This window comes from Danio rerio, chromosome 7 (assembly GCF_049306965.1).
Source record: "Danio rerio strain Tuebingen ecotype United States chromosome 7, GRCz12tu, whole genome shotgun sequence".
Taxonomy (NCBI): domain Eukaryota; kingdom Metazoa; phylum Chordata; class Actinopteri; order Cypriniformes; family Danionidae; genus Danio; species Danio rerio.
The window spans coordinates 43,989,108-44,006,357 of record NC_133182.1 but is presented as its reverse complement, the minus strand read 5'-3'; the positions used below and the strand labels follow the sequence as shown (position 1 = coordinate 44,006,357).

The 17,250-nt window shown below is 36.4% G+C and overlaps 1 long non-coding RNA gene across 3 annotated transcripts in view; it reads left to right on the top strand.

Annotated features, from left to right (window-relative positions):
* The window catches only part of LOC110439941 (uncharacterized), a 45,721-nt gene extending 28,471 nt beyond the window's left edge, over window positions 1-17,250 (top strand). For 2 of the 3 annotated variants that reach the window (XR_011016350.2, XR_002459249.3), the window contains 4 exons: window positions 14,104-14,190; window positions 14,425-14,521; window positions 16,520-16,585; window positions 17,114-17,250. This is a non-coding gene — a long non-coding RNA (uncharacterized lncRNA). Of the gene's footprint in view, window positions 1-14,103; window positions 14,191-14,424; window positions 14,522-16,519; window positions 16,601-17,113 lie in introns of all 3 variants that reach the window. The other variant, XR_011016351.2, reaches the window with a different exon arrangement.

Genomic DNA, 17,250 nt, shown 5'->3' with positions numbered 1-17,250 from the left:
TAGAAGTGTCTTAAAAAATATCTAGTAAAATATTATTTACTGTCATCATGACAAAGATAAAATTAAATCAGTTATTAGAAATGACTTATTAAAACTATTGTTTAGAAATGTGTTAATAAAATCTTCTCTGCGCTAAACAGAAATTGGGGGAAAAAAAAACAGGAAGGCTAATAGTTCTGACTTCAACTGTATATAATAATAATAATAATAATAATAATAATAATAATAATAATAATAATAATAATAATAATAATAATAATAATAATAATAATAATATATTGTTTATTTATTTATTTTTATTTATTTATTGTCATCAAGATATCCTTGTATATTTGGTCAAAAATATATGAATCATTATTTTTTTCACAATGCAATTCAAATTTATGAGAGGATAGAGAAAATAATATCTAATTCATTTTGTAGTTGCATGTTCTAATCCTGCCTCTATGCTGTGGTGCAGTTAATGGATTTAACATAAATGCAAAGACAAGCCTTCTAACTGAATAGTTCATGGCACAATGTTTTTCCTCATTGTCAGCATCATTGAGAACATCAGTGCAGTTGCACCAGGCTTTACACTAAATCACTGAGGCATTAACGTTCTTTGCTAAATTGAAGCATTTCTTTTTGGACCAGATTGCATGATCAATTTGAGACTTACAGTATATGCACTTGTAAAGAAACCAAAACTACCTCTGCTATCAGGATAATTCCTGTGGACAGCTTGTCCATTTGGTACAAACAGATACTTTAAAGCTTAAACATCATATAAAACATTTATCTAACACATGTTATTCTTTAACCAAGAACAAATTACATAACTATCAGTTATCGCCCAGTCCTAAAACAAACATTTGAAGTAAATGTAAGTATATGATTTTTAGTCATGTTTGCATCTTACAGTTTTTCTCAGTCACTTTAATACATTTTTTGATTCATACTGTACTTCAAGTTTGCAAAAGAATAAGTGCATTTCTCAAAATAAATAAATAAATAAATAAATAAAATGCTCAAAACCCTTTTAGTTGATCTCTAAAAAAAAAAAAAAAAACAATAGCTGTGTCAATGAACATGTCAGTGACATCAGAATGATGAGTCCTTGTGCCATTGTGTAGAGATAATGCTTAGTCATGTTGTCACTGTAACAGTGTATTCTGGAGGGATGTTCTGATGTAAACTATGGCTACAGTTTTCATGACAAATGTATTATCATTTTTGGCTATACATTAGTGTATGTGGGAGTTTGATTGCAAGAGACTGGACAAGGTTGTACTGTAATTTGTTGACAGATCATGTCATTGTGATGCAGAAAGGAAAAGACAGTGATGCATAGTACAAAGTAAACAAACAAACCGAAAAAAAAAAACCATAGAAATGTAAACATAGGACGGTCACCTTCTAGGAAACCGTACATGCGCTGCTGTAGGAATTACAATACAGTCTTCTTACACCACACCTTATCCTTTTACTTATCAGACATGTTGGCCTGACACAAATCAATTGTTAACTTAATTTTGTAAACAAATTTAGGTAGATTGAACATAAAACATTTAAGTTGCAAAATCCCCTCCTCCCACAAAAAAAAAAAAAAACTGAAGAATTCAGTTCATTTATCTCATTTTTAATTAGTAGTTTGAACAAGCAGCACAAATTTTTTGAGCATGCAATGGTTATTTCAAAAAGTCAAGTCAAGTTTCACATTGGAGCAATTTTTCAATTCAGAACAGATTAAGGAAAAAAAAAAGTCTAATTAACTAAAGACTTATGCTATGAAATAATGCCTAAATGCTGTAAGGAATTAGACTATTCATCAGGGACCCATGTGTGTTTTGATTAAACATGACATAAGCAATTGATAATGTTGGAATCGGCTGAGAATTCAACACACACTATCTGACAAAAGTCCTGTCACCTATCCAAGTTTTAGTAACAGCAAATAATAACTTGACTTCTAGTTGATCATTTGGTTTCAGAAGTGGCTTATGTGAAAGGCAAAGGCCTCTAAATTATGATTATTTTACCTAAATAAATTAGAATCATGCCTTGAATTTTAATTATTTAATTAGGACAGTAAGGTCTGACTTTGCTTAGACAAAAGTATTGTCACTTAACAGAAATAATGTACAGTATAATGCCATGGTGCAGTGTAAAAAAAAAAAAAAAAAAAAAGATATTGTGTATGACTCCCAAGAGCTTGTAGAACTGCAATCATACATTTCTGCAATTACTCAAACAAAATAAGGTCATCTGGAATGGCAAAGAAAGCATTCGTGCAAGACTCCCAGAGTTCATCAAGATTCTCTGCAATCATCTTTAATGCCTTCTGCTTCATTGTACCCCAAACATGCTTAATAATGTACATGTCTGGTGACTGGGCTGGTCAATCCTAAAGCACCTTGACCTTCTTTGCTTTTAGGAACTTTGATGTGGAGGCTGAAGTATGAGAAGGAGCGCTATTCTGCTGAAGAATTTGCCCTCTCCAGTGGTTTGTAATGTAATGGGCCACACAAATGTCTTGATACCTCCGGCTGTTGATGTTGCCATCTACTCTGCCGGTCTCTCGCTAACCTCATACTGAATTTAACCCCAAACAATGATGGTACCTTCCCCAAACATGATTTCTATGATAATTTTGGGTCCATACGGGTTCCAACAGGTCTTTTGCAGTATTTGTGATAATTGGGATGCAGTTCAACAGATGATTTATCAAAAATCTTCTGCCACTTTTCCAACTGATCAACTAGAAGTCAAGTTATTATTTGTAGCTCGTACAACTGGGATCGACAACAGGACTTTTTTCAGGTAGTGTATTCAATGTACCAAAGCATTTGCAACTAGATCATAGACATCATAGACATTTTTGATGTGTACAAGTGACACAATGATGCGAAGATTGAAAAGGTATTTTGAGAATCTCAATTCTGATCTGAGAAATGTACCAAAGCGACTGAGAAAAAAAAAAAAAATTAAATTTCACCTGCATTTTTTTCTTCCTGCAACCACTGTATTGTTCACTGAAACTTGGCCACAGGGATCAATAGACTTCTAGACTTTGTTCCGTGTAACAGTGTAATGGGGGAGAAATCCCCAATGCCTGAGCTCAGGATCGGCAGAAGCCCCACTATCATCTATTGATCCTATAGCGCAGAGCAAGGGCATCTCCCAGCTCTCATGCACACTCATCGTTGCATTCTCTCTCTCTCTCACACACACACACACACACACACACACACGTGTACTGTACACAGGGCCAATGAAGAGAAGACCAGCGGGCAGGGAAACTCTTCGAATTTTGAAGAGAGATAAAAGTGCTTTGCTTCCATTACGGATGCACTCTAAAGATAGAACTGAGGGATTATGAAGAGGGAAGAGAGGAAGGAAAACAGCACAGGTACACATTTATCTACAGTAGGTTTTATCTACAGTACAGATACTCATGTAGAGTGTACTTGTGCAGCGCAAGAACACAATCCCCCAGCAGAAACGAGACAGCAGTGCTCTTGATTTCAGCCACACTGCAGCAGTGGCTCTCGACTGCTTTTGATTCAAGGCTCATATTCTACAGTAAATTAAGTGGGAACTAGAGTTGTTTACTGCACAAATAATAAACAAGAATTGTCTTTAATATAAACTTCAAAATTAGTCAAATGATGATTATTACAAGATAGGCTCATTCTGAAAATGTAGCCCTATAAAAATATATGGATATTGCAAATTATATATCCAGAAGTATGTATGGCTACATTTAGTCTTTAAAATGTACCAGACAGTGCGGTATGACTTCACTACTTTTTACGCTTACCAGCTCACCGCATACCTCCAGATTGGTGGTTTTCCCGCTGTTACCAGTTTGTCCAGTTAGCTCACCATGTACGTTGGTGGACTTGAGATGCAGAGAGGAGTTGACCGTAACGACGGGGTTCAAGTCAGGCAAAGAACGGTTCCAGAAAGTGGGTAAGACAATTACAGAATACAAAAAAACAGGGTGGAATTTTGGAAAAATCTGAAAATGTGGTAAAAATGAGGCGAGGGCTTTTCTTTTTCTGGATTGCTTTTCAAAACAATGGGTTTATGGAAGTGGCTAGGCTGGTCAATTTGTGCTTTTTAAAATATAATCGATTGCTTTAAGGAAATGGGGGATGTATTTCGCGATCTCCTGAAATGTATAGAGGCACATGCTTTCAGAATGAGTCTGACTTTATATTTATTTAGTGTATTGGGTCAACTCAGCTATACTCAGTGTAAAAGTGTGTGTGCTACTGCAGTGCATGCTAAATTGTTTTATTATTTGATTTAATTAACATATGCTTTGTTTGGATTTATTATTTATTATTTTGTTAATTTTCGTTTTGTTGATTTGGTGTAGTTATTATTAGAATTAGTATGCTGTACTTCAGCAACTTCACTGGCTTCCTGTTAAGTCACATATTGATTTTAAGACTCTGATTTTAACATACAAACCAGTGCATGGGCTAGCAACTGACTACATCTGTGACCTGGGGCCTGTTTCAGTAAGGAGGTTCAAACAACTCAGAGTTTAAACTTGAACTCTGAGTTGATTTACCAAGAGATTAAAAACTCAGAGTTTTCGGTTTCAGAACAGCTGATCTGAGTTGGGTCAATCAACTTCGAGTAGACCAACTCAGAGTTAAGTGCGTGCACCGTGACTTTAAAAAGGCATTATCAATGGAGCGCAGACATTACGAGTGACTATGGCAATATCTCATAAAAGAGATCACCATTTCTTTCTCCAGCTGAACTTGATGTTCTCATGCAAAGTTATAGCAAATATGAGTGTGTATATATTTGAAAAGAAGCAACCATCAGTGAAGAAGAGACAGTTAGCGTGGGAAAACAGCTGCTCAAGTTAATGCCTAATTTAACTTTTTAAGTATTTAAATATTTAAGTATAATAAAATAAGTAATGTAATTTGTGACGTATATATTTTTTTTCTTCTTTTTTATACATTTATTAGTTTTAAATGATTTAACAGTGCACTTGTGTGTCTGCCTTTTTTATTGATCAAGTGATAGAGGTTAATATAACATTTAGAAGGTAAGCAGTACTAAAAATAATTTTTAGAAAGAATAATAATCCCATTAATCTAGTTACAGTGCATGTCAAAGGTGAATTTAATTTAATTATTTATTAAAAAAGGATAAGCCATTCTAGTACAGTTCTTCTGTGTGTGACTAAAATGTAGGCAATAGCTATGTTTCCATCCAAATATATTACATAAATTTATGTGCAAAACTGGAATATTGCATAAAAGATGCGAATAAAATTCCATCCAACGAGTCAAAGAGAAAAAAATTGTCACTTCCTGATTAAACTGGCACCAAATATCAACAGTAAAAACAGAATTTACTGTGGTAGAAGAAGCTGCGTCGTTTATTTAGCCTAATTAATGTACTTGCGCCTCGATGTCAGAAGACAATGCTGAAACACAATGAACACGTGGGGGCGTCTGAAGCCATGAGACGCGGAGACTCTTGACACGCACCAGACGCTCGGAGGTAATTAATAATATACACTAATACTGAAACAGTTAAGGCATTTTAGAATGACTAAAACAATATTTAGGACGTGTTACAGTGTGCCCAGCCTGCTGGTTTGTCCATTTACACACATTTTCATTATCATATGATCATAATCTTTTTTTTAATGTACATACTGTAATTTGTTCAGTAAAAGTTTTTCCATCTAAGTTTATGCGCACATTTTCTATCGAATAAAAGTTTATCCTACTCAGTTATGCGTGTTTTTTATGCATATTTTAAAAAGTTATGTGCATCATGACGTTTCTATCAATCGTTTTTATGCACGTATCCAAAATGAGCATTAAAATAGGTGTGTGGAGACGTAAGGCTAAGGCGAGAAATACCGCTTCATCATTAAAAAAGGGGAGGAGACAGACAGAAACTCTGAGTTTAGAGAATAAAACCTGCTTCTGACCAGGTTAGATTCACAGAGTAAGTTACCACAGTAACTTACTCTGAGTTAAAGTTACCTCTCTTTCAGAAACAGGCTTGACTTACCCTGCTTTCTAGAGTTTAACAAACCTGCCATTTTGAAACGGAAAACCCAGAGTTTCTCTCATTTCAGGGTTAAAATACTCTGAGTTTTCAGTTAACCTCCTTTCTGAAACAGGCCCCTGGTAACTCTGTCTACTCCCACCCGCAGTCTTCATTCTTCATCTGGACTTTTGTTGTATCAGCCACGCTGTAAACTAAAGACTATGGATGGTCGTGCTTTTTCGTACAGTACCCCTAAATTATGGAATGGCCCACCCATCAGCATCAGGAATGCTGTTTCTTTAGAATGTCTTAAGAAACTTTTCAAGACTCACCTTTTTATCGTTGGTTTTAACTTAGATAGACAATTTTTTTTTTTTTTTAATCATCCAATTGTATTGAATCATTCATATTTTATTGTTTTATTGTGGTCTTTTTTTACTGTTTTTATTGTTTTGCTTTGTTTGCCTTAGCGTTTGGGTTAGAGAAAAGCGTACTATAAATAAAATGTATTATTATTAGTAGTAGTAGTAGTAGTATTTATCAGTATTATTTATTGTTGTTACAAAAATATGTTTTTGCTGTTTACAATTAATTTGAAATTTGTGACATGATTATGCTGTTTATGAATGTTGTTGGTAGTATTATTATTTTTTTAATATATAAAGAGTTTAATGAACAGGGACATTTTAAGATAGATAGATAGATAGATAGATAGATAGATAGATAGATAGATAGATAGATAGATAGATAGATAGATAGATAGATAGATAGATAGATAGATAGATAGATAGATAGATAAATTGACGGATAAATACATAGATCAATGGACAGACAGACAGATAAACAGATAAATGCATGAATAGATGCTATCTCATAATCCTAATGCTGTTTAAAAGCTTAAAAACACATCCCTGACATGGCACAACTGAAAAGTCCACAAGCTATCAGACACTCGTAGCGGCACATACACCAGAAAATGTTGCTGATGCTTCAAAGTGTCAAATAATCCCTGTTCATGTGGCTAAAGGTTAGTCTTTGATCTCTGGAGAGCGCTAGGATTAGTATTTCTCACCTTTAAGAGAAGCAGGGAGAAACGTGGATGACTGGCCACGTGATTTTTTTTAGACTAGGTAAGGTAATAAGGACAGAATAAAAATGATCTGCATTTTGCCGTAATAGAGTTGTAATAGACTTGCTCTCTGCAGGGGACACGGGAGAAATAGATTGACGTCCCACAGAGAAAAGTCTCTCCCCGATGGGGTTTCCCTTGGGATGGAATGCACACGTTCATCCAACCTCCGTCTGCCAGAAGAGTCATCTATCATTCCACTTTCTACCGTGCAACCGTTTCTTCAGATAATGGTAACGAACCTGCCACGACGACCCGCATAAGGATTCCTGATTAGCATCAACTTCCTTTCGCATGTTCAATATGCCTGATGGTGGGGATAGTTTTGTTTGCTTGAGCTTATGAGCTCTCTGATGTAAAAGTGAGCCTCTATCAGACTGCAGGTGTTTATCTATAATCAGTTCATAATGAATGAGATATATTCCTGGAGACAGACATCTGATCCTCCTTTGCAGATACTAAGACTATAAGGACAGATAGGCCTTATGAATCTGCATCTTTTCCATATAAAACTTACTCGTCTGCTCACATAAAATGCAATGAATCCTTGCTGTTTCTTTGCCATAACATACACGCATAAACTAAAGTAAACATACTTCTTAAAAGAACGAATAAACCTCTAAGTAATTAATTAAAAGTCCCTCTTTTGTTTGGAGTCGCTAACATGTCATGCATTACTGGGCTCGAAGCATTCAGCCAGAACAGCCAAAGACATGTACATCACGTCAGCCCGTTTCACAATACAGGTAGCATTGTAACTATTAAAATGCATATGGAATAAGATTAAGCGCTAGCCTGATGAAATGTGACACACTGTAATGAAAAAGAGACAGAGAGAGGGAGACGGAGAGAGAGAGGTACATACATTCACTATCTATTAATCATTTAACGCCACCTTAATAACACATTTATCAGATGACTGGGAAAATCAAAGAAGTTATGAAATATTAAAGTCGCAAGACCAACATTACACAGCCGGGTCATAAATCATAACAATAATGAATAATTTACATACATGCATATCTTTCCCCATGTGCCTACTGTAGATTGATCACTCAAAATGCAGGGATCAATCTCAATGAAGTACGATCGGTCTCACATTTGGCTTAGAAGTTAAAATGTCAGTTTTATTTGCAATAGATTTCACCATTTTTGAAAGGGGTATCGTTCCCTGTGACTAGCGCATTGATTATTGCGAGAATAAAAGTATGCGCCTGCGGTGTCTCCCCTGATGTGTTGTTCAGGGCTCCTTTAAACAAATGCTATCTTTTCCATCCATTCATTTGGGTCTGATTGAGGGCTTCAGCCGCGATGAGATCGATAGCGCACAGTGAATACAAGACTGACAGAGGTAAATTGGGTTCTCTTGTTTAAGTTAACAGAGGACCTCAAAGTGATTTTTACCTCGTGGCTTTTGGCCCAAACAGAATAAAACATTCTCTGACAGACCACCATCTGAGGAGTTACCCTGTTTAATAAATAAGCGCTTAAAGGAGAACAGATAAAACTACATGGAGATTTTTCAATCGAAAGGAAAGTGCAAACGCCAACGAGGACGTCGAATCCCACTTTGGAAAATAAAACAAATGGTGGCTTTTCAATATTCATGTCTGAGATGATTTAAATGTCTGACCTCTGAGACGCCCTGATATGCTGAATCAACATTAATTACAGCTGACTATTGACGGTTAAGGTAAAGATCCAGATCCTGCATCACATCTTAATGTATACCTTTTTTTTTTTTTTTAAATAAGACTGAGCAATCAATCGGCAGCATCAATACCCCTTAGCATTGCTTTAACTGTGCTCCTCTGCTAGCTAATGAAATCTGTGCAAAGCTCCTCCAGCTATCGATCGGAGGGAGCTCTAATTTGCCGCTTGAGATCAGGCAGCTCCATCTCTACCTTCTCTCTCTCTCTTTCTCTCGCTCATCTTTAACTCCTCCTCTTTTCACTCTCTTACATAGCACATAACCGCTGAGCAGATTTGCCTTGAGCAGCATATCGAGCTAGCACTATGGAAATATTTCATAAGACATTTAACAAAGTGTTTAAGGTCAAATAGACACATGTTAAAATGCATGGGATGAAACTCTAAGCTCTGCTGAAGGGAAACAGACTCACAACACGACTAATAACCGTATCCTGCAGCTATCGTCAAAGTCATCTGAAGACTACAGTGTGGAGCCGACATGTCATGACTATCTTATGGTTATTGATATTACGCTTTCCTTTGCGGGCTAGACACCCCGCCAGTCATACAGAACAATCAGGCGCAGGACAACAGGATACTGTATTTTCATTACTCTCTGTGAAGAGCTTAAACAAAAATAAAATACGTCTGTAGTCATGAAAGGAAAATGCTGCAGAAAAGAAGTTCAGGCATGGACGTAAAAGTGTGTAGAGATTGTAGTGGAACAAAAAATACTTTGAAATTTTATATTTTCAGGAATAGCCATATTTTCTAGCATACTGTATATAAATTAAATAAAATCAACTAGAATAAAATCAATTAAAATTTCTGTTAGATTTAAATTGCAGGTTCAGTGCTTCCCACAGGTTTGAAATATACTTGCGGTGGTAGTCGGATTGAAACACCTTTTACCCACAGCACATAAATCGTTAGTTATATGCGACAAACAAAACACAATTCGATTTTTAAACACTATTTTGTATTATGTTTAAACTTTTTTCTTTTAAGTGTGTTAAAGTAAAAAAGACTGTTGAAATAAATAAATAAATAAATAAATAAATAAAAACACTGTTTCTCTTTTATGCTAATCAGTAGACATGTGCACTCACTGACATGGTTAATCTGCTCCTCTCGATCTCTGAATCAAGTTCAGGTTACTGTATTGGCATGACATTTTGTACAGTATAGCCATCATCAAATTATTAAAATATACATCAAATGAAAAATAATTACATAAAAAGGAAATAAAAACAGACAATACCTTAAAAAGTGTGATAATTACAAGATTAAAACGTGTAGATTATTTAAATAAGATGAATAAGTTGATTAGCCATTTCTAATGGTCTACCAATATTCTTCAGCCAATTTAAATGTAATTTCATCCTCTCTGAGTATTTAATCAAGTTTTGTTTAGATTAAAGAACAAATTTTTTAGTGCCTCTCTCTGCGCATAAATTTAACGACAGCTTAGAAAACGAAAGAAAAACCAAATCCTGAACATTTTAGTAGATTTAGAAACCCTGGCTTTAAGCAAAAAAGACACAGGTCTTTGTGTGTCTGAAGAGCACATGAGGCTATCTGTGCATTGATAGTGCGGACACAGAATGAGCAATATTAAATGGGTAAAGGAGAGTAGATTTTTCCCTACTTAATCGCTCGCGGATGTGTTAAAGTGTCAAATTGTCACTAATTTATACTTTGATGGCCATTAATATACCTAGGCGGCCCGCCCGCAAAGTCTGTGTGGGAAGCACTGAGGTTGTTACAGTCACGAGCAATGCTTTGTTTGTTGATTTTTGACGTTAGCCACCTGTGCCGATCTCTTGCCTAGTTTTGACTACTCTATTTACAGAATGCAGAATTCAATACAGAACTGTGTTTCCTGGTTTGTTTGACAAGTGTGAGTGCTCCGAATCAGGCCCAAGTGAAGTTCAATTGGCCAGCCCTGGCTTGGTTGGAAGAGGTGTCCCAGAATATTATTCAATTCGGCTTTGGTGAGGTACACTTGTAGTGTGAGTGCAAAGTACGCCTGAGCCCGAAACTTGAAGACGTGACGTCACTTTTAAGGGACCGTTTCCTGTGGCTTTTTTAATCATTCTTACTTTTTATAGAACCAAACTGTCTAGTTTATTAAAGATGCAAACCTCTTCAGCAAACCTCCTATTACCTGCAGCAAGAGGTCTTTTATGATAGTTTATGAGTGTCAAAAGTTGTGGATCTGTTTGGCAAAATATTTGACTGTGTGTAACTGCATCCCAAACGACTAAAATGCTACACTAAAGAAACTTCCACTGTGTTGAGCGTGAGCACTTCTCTTCCTAAACTGAACAGTTGCATCATCAATGAAGTAAGTGTGCTCAGGTTCAGAAAGCAAGATACTGTGTGAGTGCAGGTCGTCGGAGGAGATGGGAGGGGGACAACCGTGCTTCAGCACAATTCAAAGCAACCATGCACAGTAAGAGTATGCCCTAAAGCCCCGTTTACACTGACGCATTTTAGTGTTAAAACAGCATTTTAGAATGAAAATGGTCCACATCCATATTTGCGTTTTATCTAGCATTTCTGAAAAGCTCCCCATCCACACTACACCTCTAAAAACGTACTTTACATGACCACACACACACACTCCGACATGTGCTGCAGCAAATGCGGATGTCTGAGCCCCAAGCAGTCAGCGGGTGTTAAGAGCACACCTACCCAGGTGAGAGCAGCGCATGTCAGACAGTTCATCAAGCATCTACCACTGGATCTCATCTCACTATAGTTGTTAAACATGACATTTAATGCTCCATTTTCACAAAATTATCAGTTTTCAGGGCTTGAAAACTCTAGGGTGATGTGGACGGAAGGTGTAACTGTAGCAAAAGTTACGAGTTTTAAAACTAAAATGTATTAGTGTAAACAGAGCCTAAGTGGATACCACTTTTGCACCAAGACAGTTTGAGGGCTGGTTCAGAGCCGGAGCCTAGTTCCAAATTAGATCTCCAATACCCAAAGCACTGGCTCTAAATCAGGAAAAGATATTCTTAAAAGAATAATTAACACAAAAATGAAAATTACTCAATAATTTAATCACCCTCAAGGCATCATCTGTGTATAGGGCTTTAGTTTTTCTTTCAGACAAACACACTCAGGGTAGTTTTAAATTGTATCCTTAGTCTTTCATGCTGTATAATAGTGTTTGATAGATGCTTTTATTTTGAAGCTTCCAAAATCATATAAATCTGTTGTGTCTGTATTTTGACACTTCCACATTTGTGTTGCTGGAAAAAAATTAGTGATGTCAGACTGAGCTTTGCGGTGGTAGTCTAGCCCATAGAAAACCAAAGTGGTTTTTAGAAGTCTTACCAGATGAGCCAGATCCAAATAGCACTATAGCTGTAAAAAAAAAAAAAAACTAGCACCCGGTTCAAGTTGGTGGAAAAGAGCTATAAGTGCTCTAGAAAGACTGCAGATGCTATCTTTCACCTAGTAAGATACTGGGATTATTTCAGTTTGACCCTCACAGAGGATGTATTTGCTAGCAGCGAGCCATTGTGTGTGTGTCATCAGTTGCACACTTGTTATTGCAGTGCATTATTGGATTGAATGAGTACACTCAGAGTGCACTCAAGGTTTTGGACACCATTACAAAAGGCTGAACCCTCAAATGCTGCACTAAAATTGTATGGGCTATTTCAGACAGCTCCTTAAAGTAGAAGCGAAACAATTACTGGTTCTTAAAAGTGAGTTAGTGAATCACACGTTTAACAAAACAGTTAAAAAATATTCTTTAGAAACATGCAACAATTCAATATTGTGTCAAAACAATGATGAGTCTGCATAGCCAACACACACTTTTTTTAGACACACTTTTCGTTATTATTTATTTATTTATTTATTGAACGTTGAAATATAGAGTCTATATCAGAAGCTTAGGTGATTGTCTAACAGATTATTTTCAATTATTGAATGTGAACAATAAACCTTAACTGCACCTCAAGATAAGTTGAAAGTAAAAGTTTAAACCATTTCCATATGAATCATTTTTTATTTCATATGTCTAATAAATGAAAAAGTCACTTCCAGGGAAACTAGCACAATATATCAATGATATATTAATGAAACTGAAAGTCACTTTGACAGATGCTGCATTCACACCAGACGCGGAAGAAGCACCAAGCGCAAGTTATTTACATGTTAAGTCAATGCAAAGATGCGAATAAACATCCTGAGGCAAATAAGGCTGTGGGAATGACGCGATTCGCTGAAAATCTGAACTTGAGCTGACATTTGCACTGTGTTAACCAATTAGGAGCTTACTCTTGTCTTCCTAAAGCACTGAAGCTAGACAGACCATAGCACTGCCTATGACGTAAATCCGCAACTGTTGTGAAGTGAATTTGACGTGCAAATGAAGCAAATTTGACGCGTGAATGAAGCTAGTGAACTAAAAATGTTCACGGATCTTTTTACACGCAAATAGCACGATTAATTCCCATGTACTACATCTGGTGTTAAGACAGCAAACACTTTTTCTTCTGTTTTTAATACATCATGAGTGAGAAATGTTACACACAGTAACAAACGCTGTCATGTTATCTTGAGTTTGGATTCGGGTGCCTGATATCGTTTTGATGATGTACTATTGCTCAGCTGTTTTGAAAACCATTTAACAAACATTTGAGAGTTTGGTCATTCTAACATCATCTGTTGGGGCTAAATGAGTGTATTTCTTAATAAAATGTGTATTTGTGCACATTTCACGAGTTCACGTGCTCAATCAATTGCATCAACATGGTAAATGATTTTGGCATTGCTGTCCTGAAGCGGGAGGTCCAAGCTATCAACAACGATATCACTCACCCCGAAGAGAGCTCAGACCTCCCGTCCTTGGAGGAAGCTTGACTTGAGCTCAAAGTATGAGTTTCCCTGTATAAAACAGGAGGAGATGGGAAGGTTGACGGATGTCGGACCAAAAGTCTAGTGAAACTGATCAGGATCCTCCTGTACTTACGTTAGGAACTTCATATTATCAGGATTCTGCCACCTCTGTCTTGTAAATTCATATTTTGGTGGCAGAGTTCACCCTCTAGTCTAGTTTTTTTTTTCCTTTATGTTGTGCTCGGCTCAAGTTTTCTTGGGTCAAGCACTCATATTTCATTGTCTGTCTTTGTCTTTGTATGAGCGACATCTTGGCCGTGCTCAGGTCATGCCTGCACCTACATTCGGGCATGCTTGGGATGCGCACTCTCATCCTGGTGTGTTTGTTGTTTTGTTTGCAGCATGGTGTTTTAGTTTTCAATGCTCCAGTCTAGTTGATTTCGGTTCCGGTTGGCACTGAGATTGGAACATGCATGTGCGAGTGCACGGTAAGCGCTCTGTCTGTGTTGCCGTTGTTTGTTGCACGTGGTCTGTGTTTCATGTGAACACACGGTTATCTAATTGGCTGCATGTTCTAGTCCTGTTTTACGTGAGCACATGGCTTCTGTTGTGTCTTTGTACCATGTGCGCTCCTGTCTATTGTCTACTCCCACCCTCCTTGTTAACCCATTGTTATTTTATTATGTTCACCTGTTTGTTTGCCAACTTGCTCTTGTTTATAGCTTCGTCTGTCTGCTGTCCTTTACCACTTCATCATACGTAGTTTATTCGTGTCATGTTGCGTCGTGTCCTGCCCAGCCCTGATCCTTGACTGCTTAGGTAAGTTTATTTTATGTTAATGTTTTCCGCCTTAGGGTTTTTTTGTTTGTTGTCTTTTTGTTTTATTTTAGAATTAATAAACATTTAATTTGCTGCACTTGAGTCCCTGCTCCTTTCTTAACCCTACAACCTTGACACGCAAATCCTTTTATCAGATAACAGTCAATCAATTAATAAAGACCGAAAAAAAAAAATCAGACATATAATTGATGTGCACATTTATTTTAGAATGTATACACATTATTCTTAGATGTCTATTAGATTCTTACAGACAGCCCAAATTTAGCCTGGTTTTAGCCAAGAGGACTATGTTTAGACGTCTATTAGACATTTTTTAAAAACAAAATAAAAATGCTTGCTGAGTAGCTGTTGAAAAAAAATTTATTGTTTTGTGAATAATTTATTTTCTTTCAATAGGCATCACATTTCATGTTTGACATCAACTCTTCAGTTTTACTAGGCTTTTGGCTGAGAAAAAAAAAAAAAGCTGTGAGGGTTTTGGTCAATGAGGCTTGCAGTAATACCGCTCTCTCCCTTTCAAGGAGAGATCCAACAGTCTGTATCACAAGGGATTAGACCATGGGGAAATGTTCCTAAATACTGCCAAGCAAAACTGCATTAGAATGCACGGTCGAGTCTAATTAAGGTGGTTTCTAAAGCATTATGTGGTGCAGTTGAGCAGGCCAAATACAAGACAGTGACACTACTGCCAGTCGCTCTAAAATGAAGACAAACCTTTCCTTCTGTCTGTTGCTGGCAAACCCAGTGATATAATGCTCCTCTGACCACAGAGGCTATCACAGCACCATTAGTGGATGTTTTAACCAGACATTTTTCACAATCATAATGTGCTGCTATCCTCACTCTAGAGTAAAAGAGATGTTTGCTTCAACTGCATCGTATTGCGAGCCTATGGAGAATAAATATCATGTTAGAGAATGAATGTTCCAGATGTTCTAAATGAAACAACCCTGCACAAGCAAACCCCTTGGAATGTGAACTTGTGAAACGTCTAAATGTAACGACAACAAGGCTGTTGTTTGTTACATTTTTACTCATGCATTGTCACACATGAAAAAAATAAAAAATAAAAAGTATTGACACCATCTAGAAATGCAGTAAATTGTTAAACATTTATTTTTCTTCTCTTGTTATTAAACCTGTTTTTCTATTACTTTATTGTTTTATATTTGTGAGCCAAATCTTAAAACTGTCTTATGGTATGACTCTCAAGCATAGTTCAGTAAAACTCTTGTAAATGAAAAGGAGATCGTAAAATAATGATTAAATACCTATAAAATAAATTTTACTAGTGGCTATTTTATAAATCACAATCTTTTTTTCATTTATATTTTTCTAAAAGCATATAAGTTGATACATGTTGTCACTGAAAACCATGGTATGACACTATCCGCTAATGTTAAAGCAGGCAATTTCACCATGTAAAATGTAATTATTGGAATGACTAACTCAAGATCATGTGACTGAAGCCCCTTGTAATAGCATGTACTTGTTTTTTTTGTTTTTTTTTTGTGAATTTTTTTTATTTATTTATTTTATTTTATTTTTTTATCCCAGATGTTTTTACATTTGTAACTTTTTCGGAACCACTATAAAATTGTTGTTTTCCTTTGGTATGACAATACACTCCTGATTTTCATTCACACAAGATATATTTTGACTGACTAAATGATTGACTGTGCGACTGGCCAATCGACTGACCCACCCTCCCCCTTCCCTAAACCCAACCAATTTTACCGATTGACCCGCCCACCCGCTTACTTCCCTAAACCCAACCAATAATTTACAAAAGCCGTCCAAAAAAAGAAAAGCTCTCGTCTGATTTTTACCATGTTTTCGGATTTTGCCACATTCTCACCCTGTTATGAACTTGTTTACTTTATATTTTGGATTCTGTTTTTGGCTGATTTCTGGAACCGCTCTTCCCCGGACTCGAACCGGGTCGTCGTCGTGGTCAACTCCTCTCTGCGTCTCAAGTCCGCCAACATACATGATGAGCTAACTGGTCAAACTGGTTGCAGCGGGAAAGCCTTCCACACGGAGGTAAGCGGTCAGTCGGTAAGTGCGAAAAGGAACGGCATCATACCGCCCCGTAGCGTTTGCTTAAAAAATTAAACGCAGCCATACGTACCTCCGGCTACATAATTTGCAGTCTCCAGAAACATTCACGGGACTACATTTTCAGAATGAGCCTGGGATAGAATTATTGTATTCTATGTACCATGAATTAAATTAAGTGTTTGCTCTTCAAGGCTTAATATCAAATTTAAAGACAAAATTAAAAGAAAACAGACAATGAGCAAATGAGTTGTTTAACAAACACTGGAAAATTTTTCACTGACTATTTATACACACATTAAATTCACATTAAATATAATAATTTTTTTTAATAAATGTTTCATTTTCAACAATGTACAATTGAACAATTTCATATTAATGTCAAAAATGCTTTTAAATCATCACATTTACACGCATCTTTTCAATTTCAAGTTTCTTCTCAATTTTGTGTGGTGCAGCATTATTTAGTCGACAGATTTTGTGTTTCTTTCTGGTCTTTCCTGCTGTCAACAGAGTAGTCCAGTAAAATGAAGTAAAGACTATGACGAAATGACAGAAAGAACCTTATAGAGCCAAGCTGGAGTTAATAATAATAATAATATCCTGAGCTGCTGCTGTTCTGATGGTCGTGGGGAGTGGAGAACATGTGT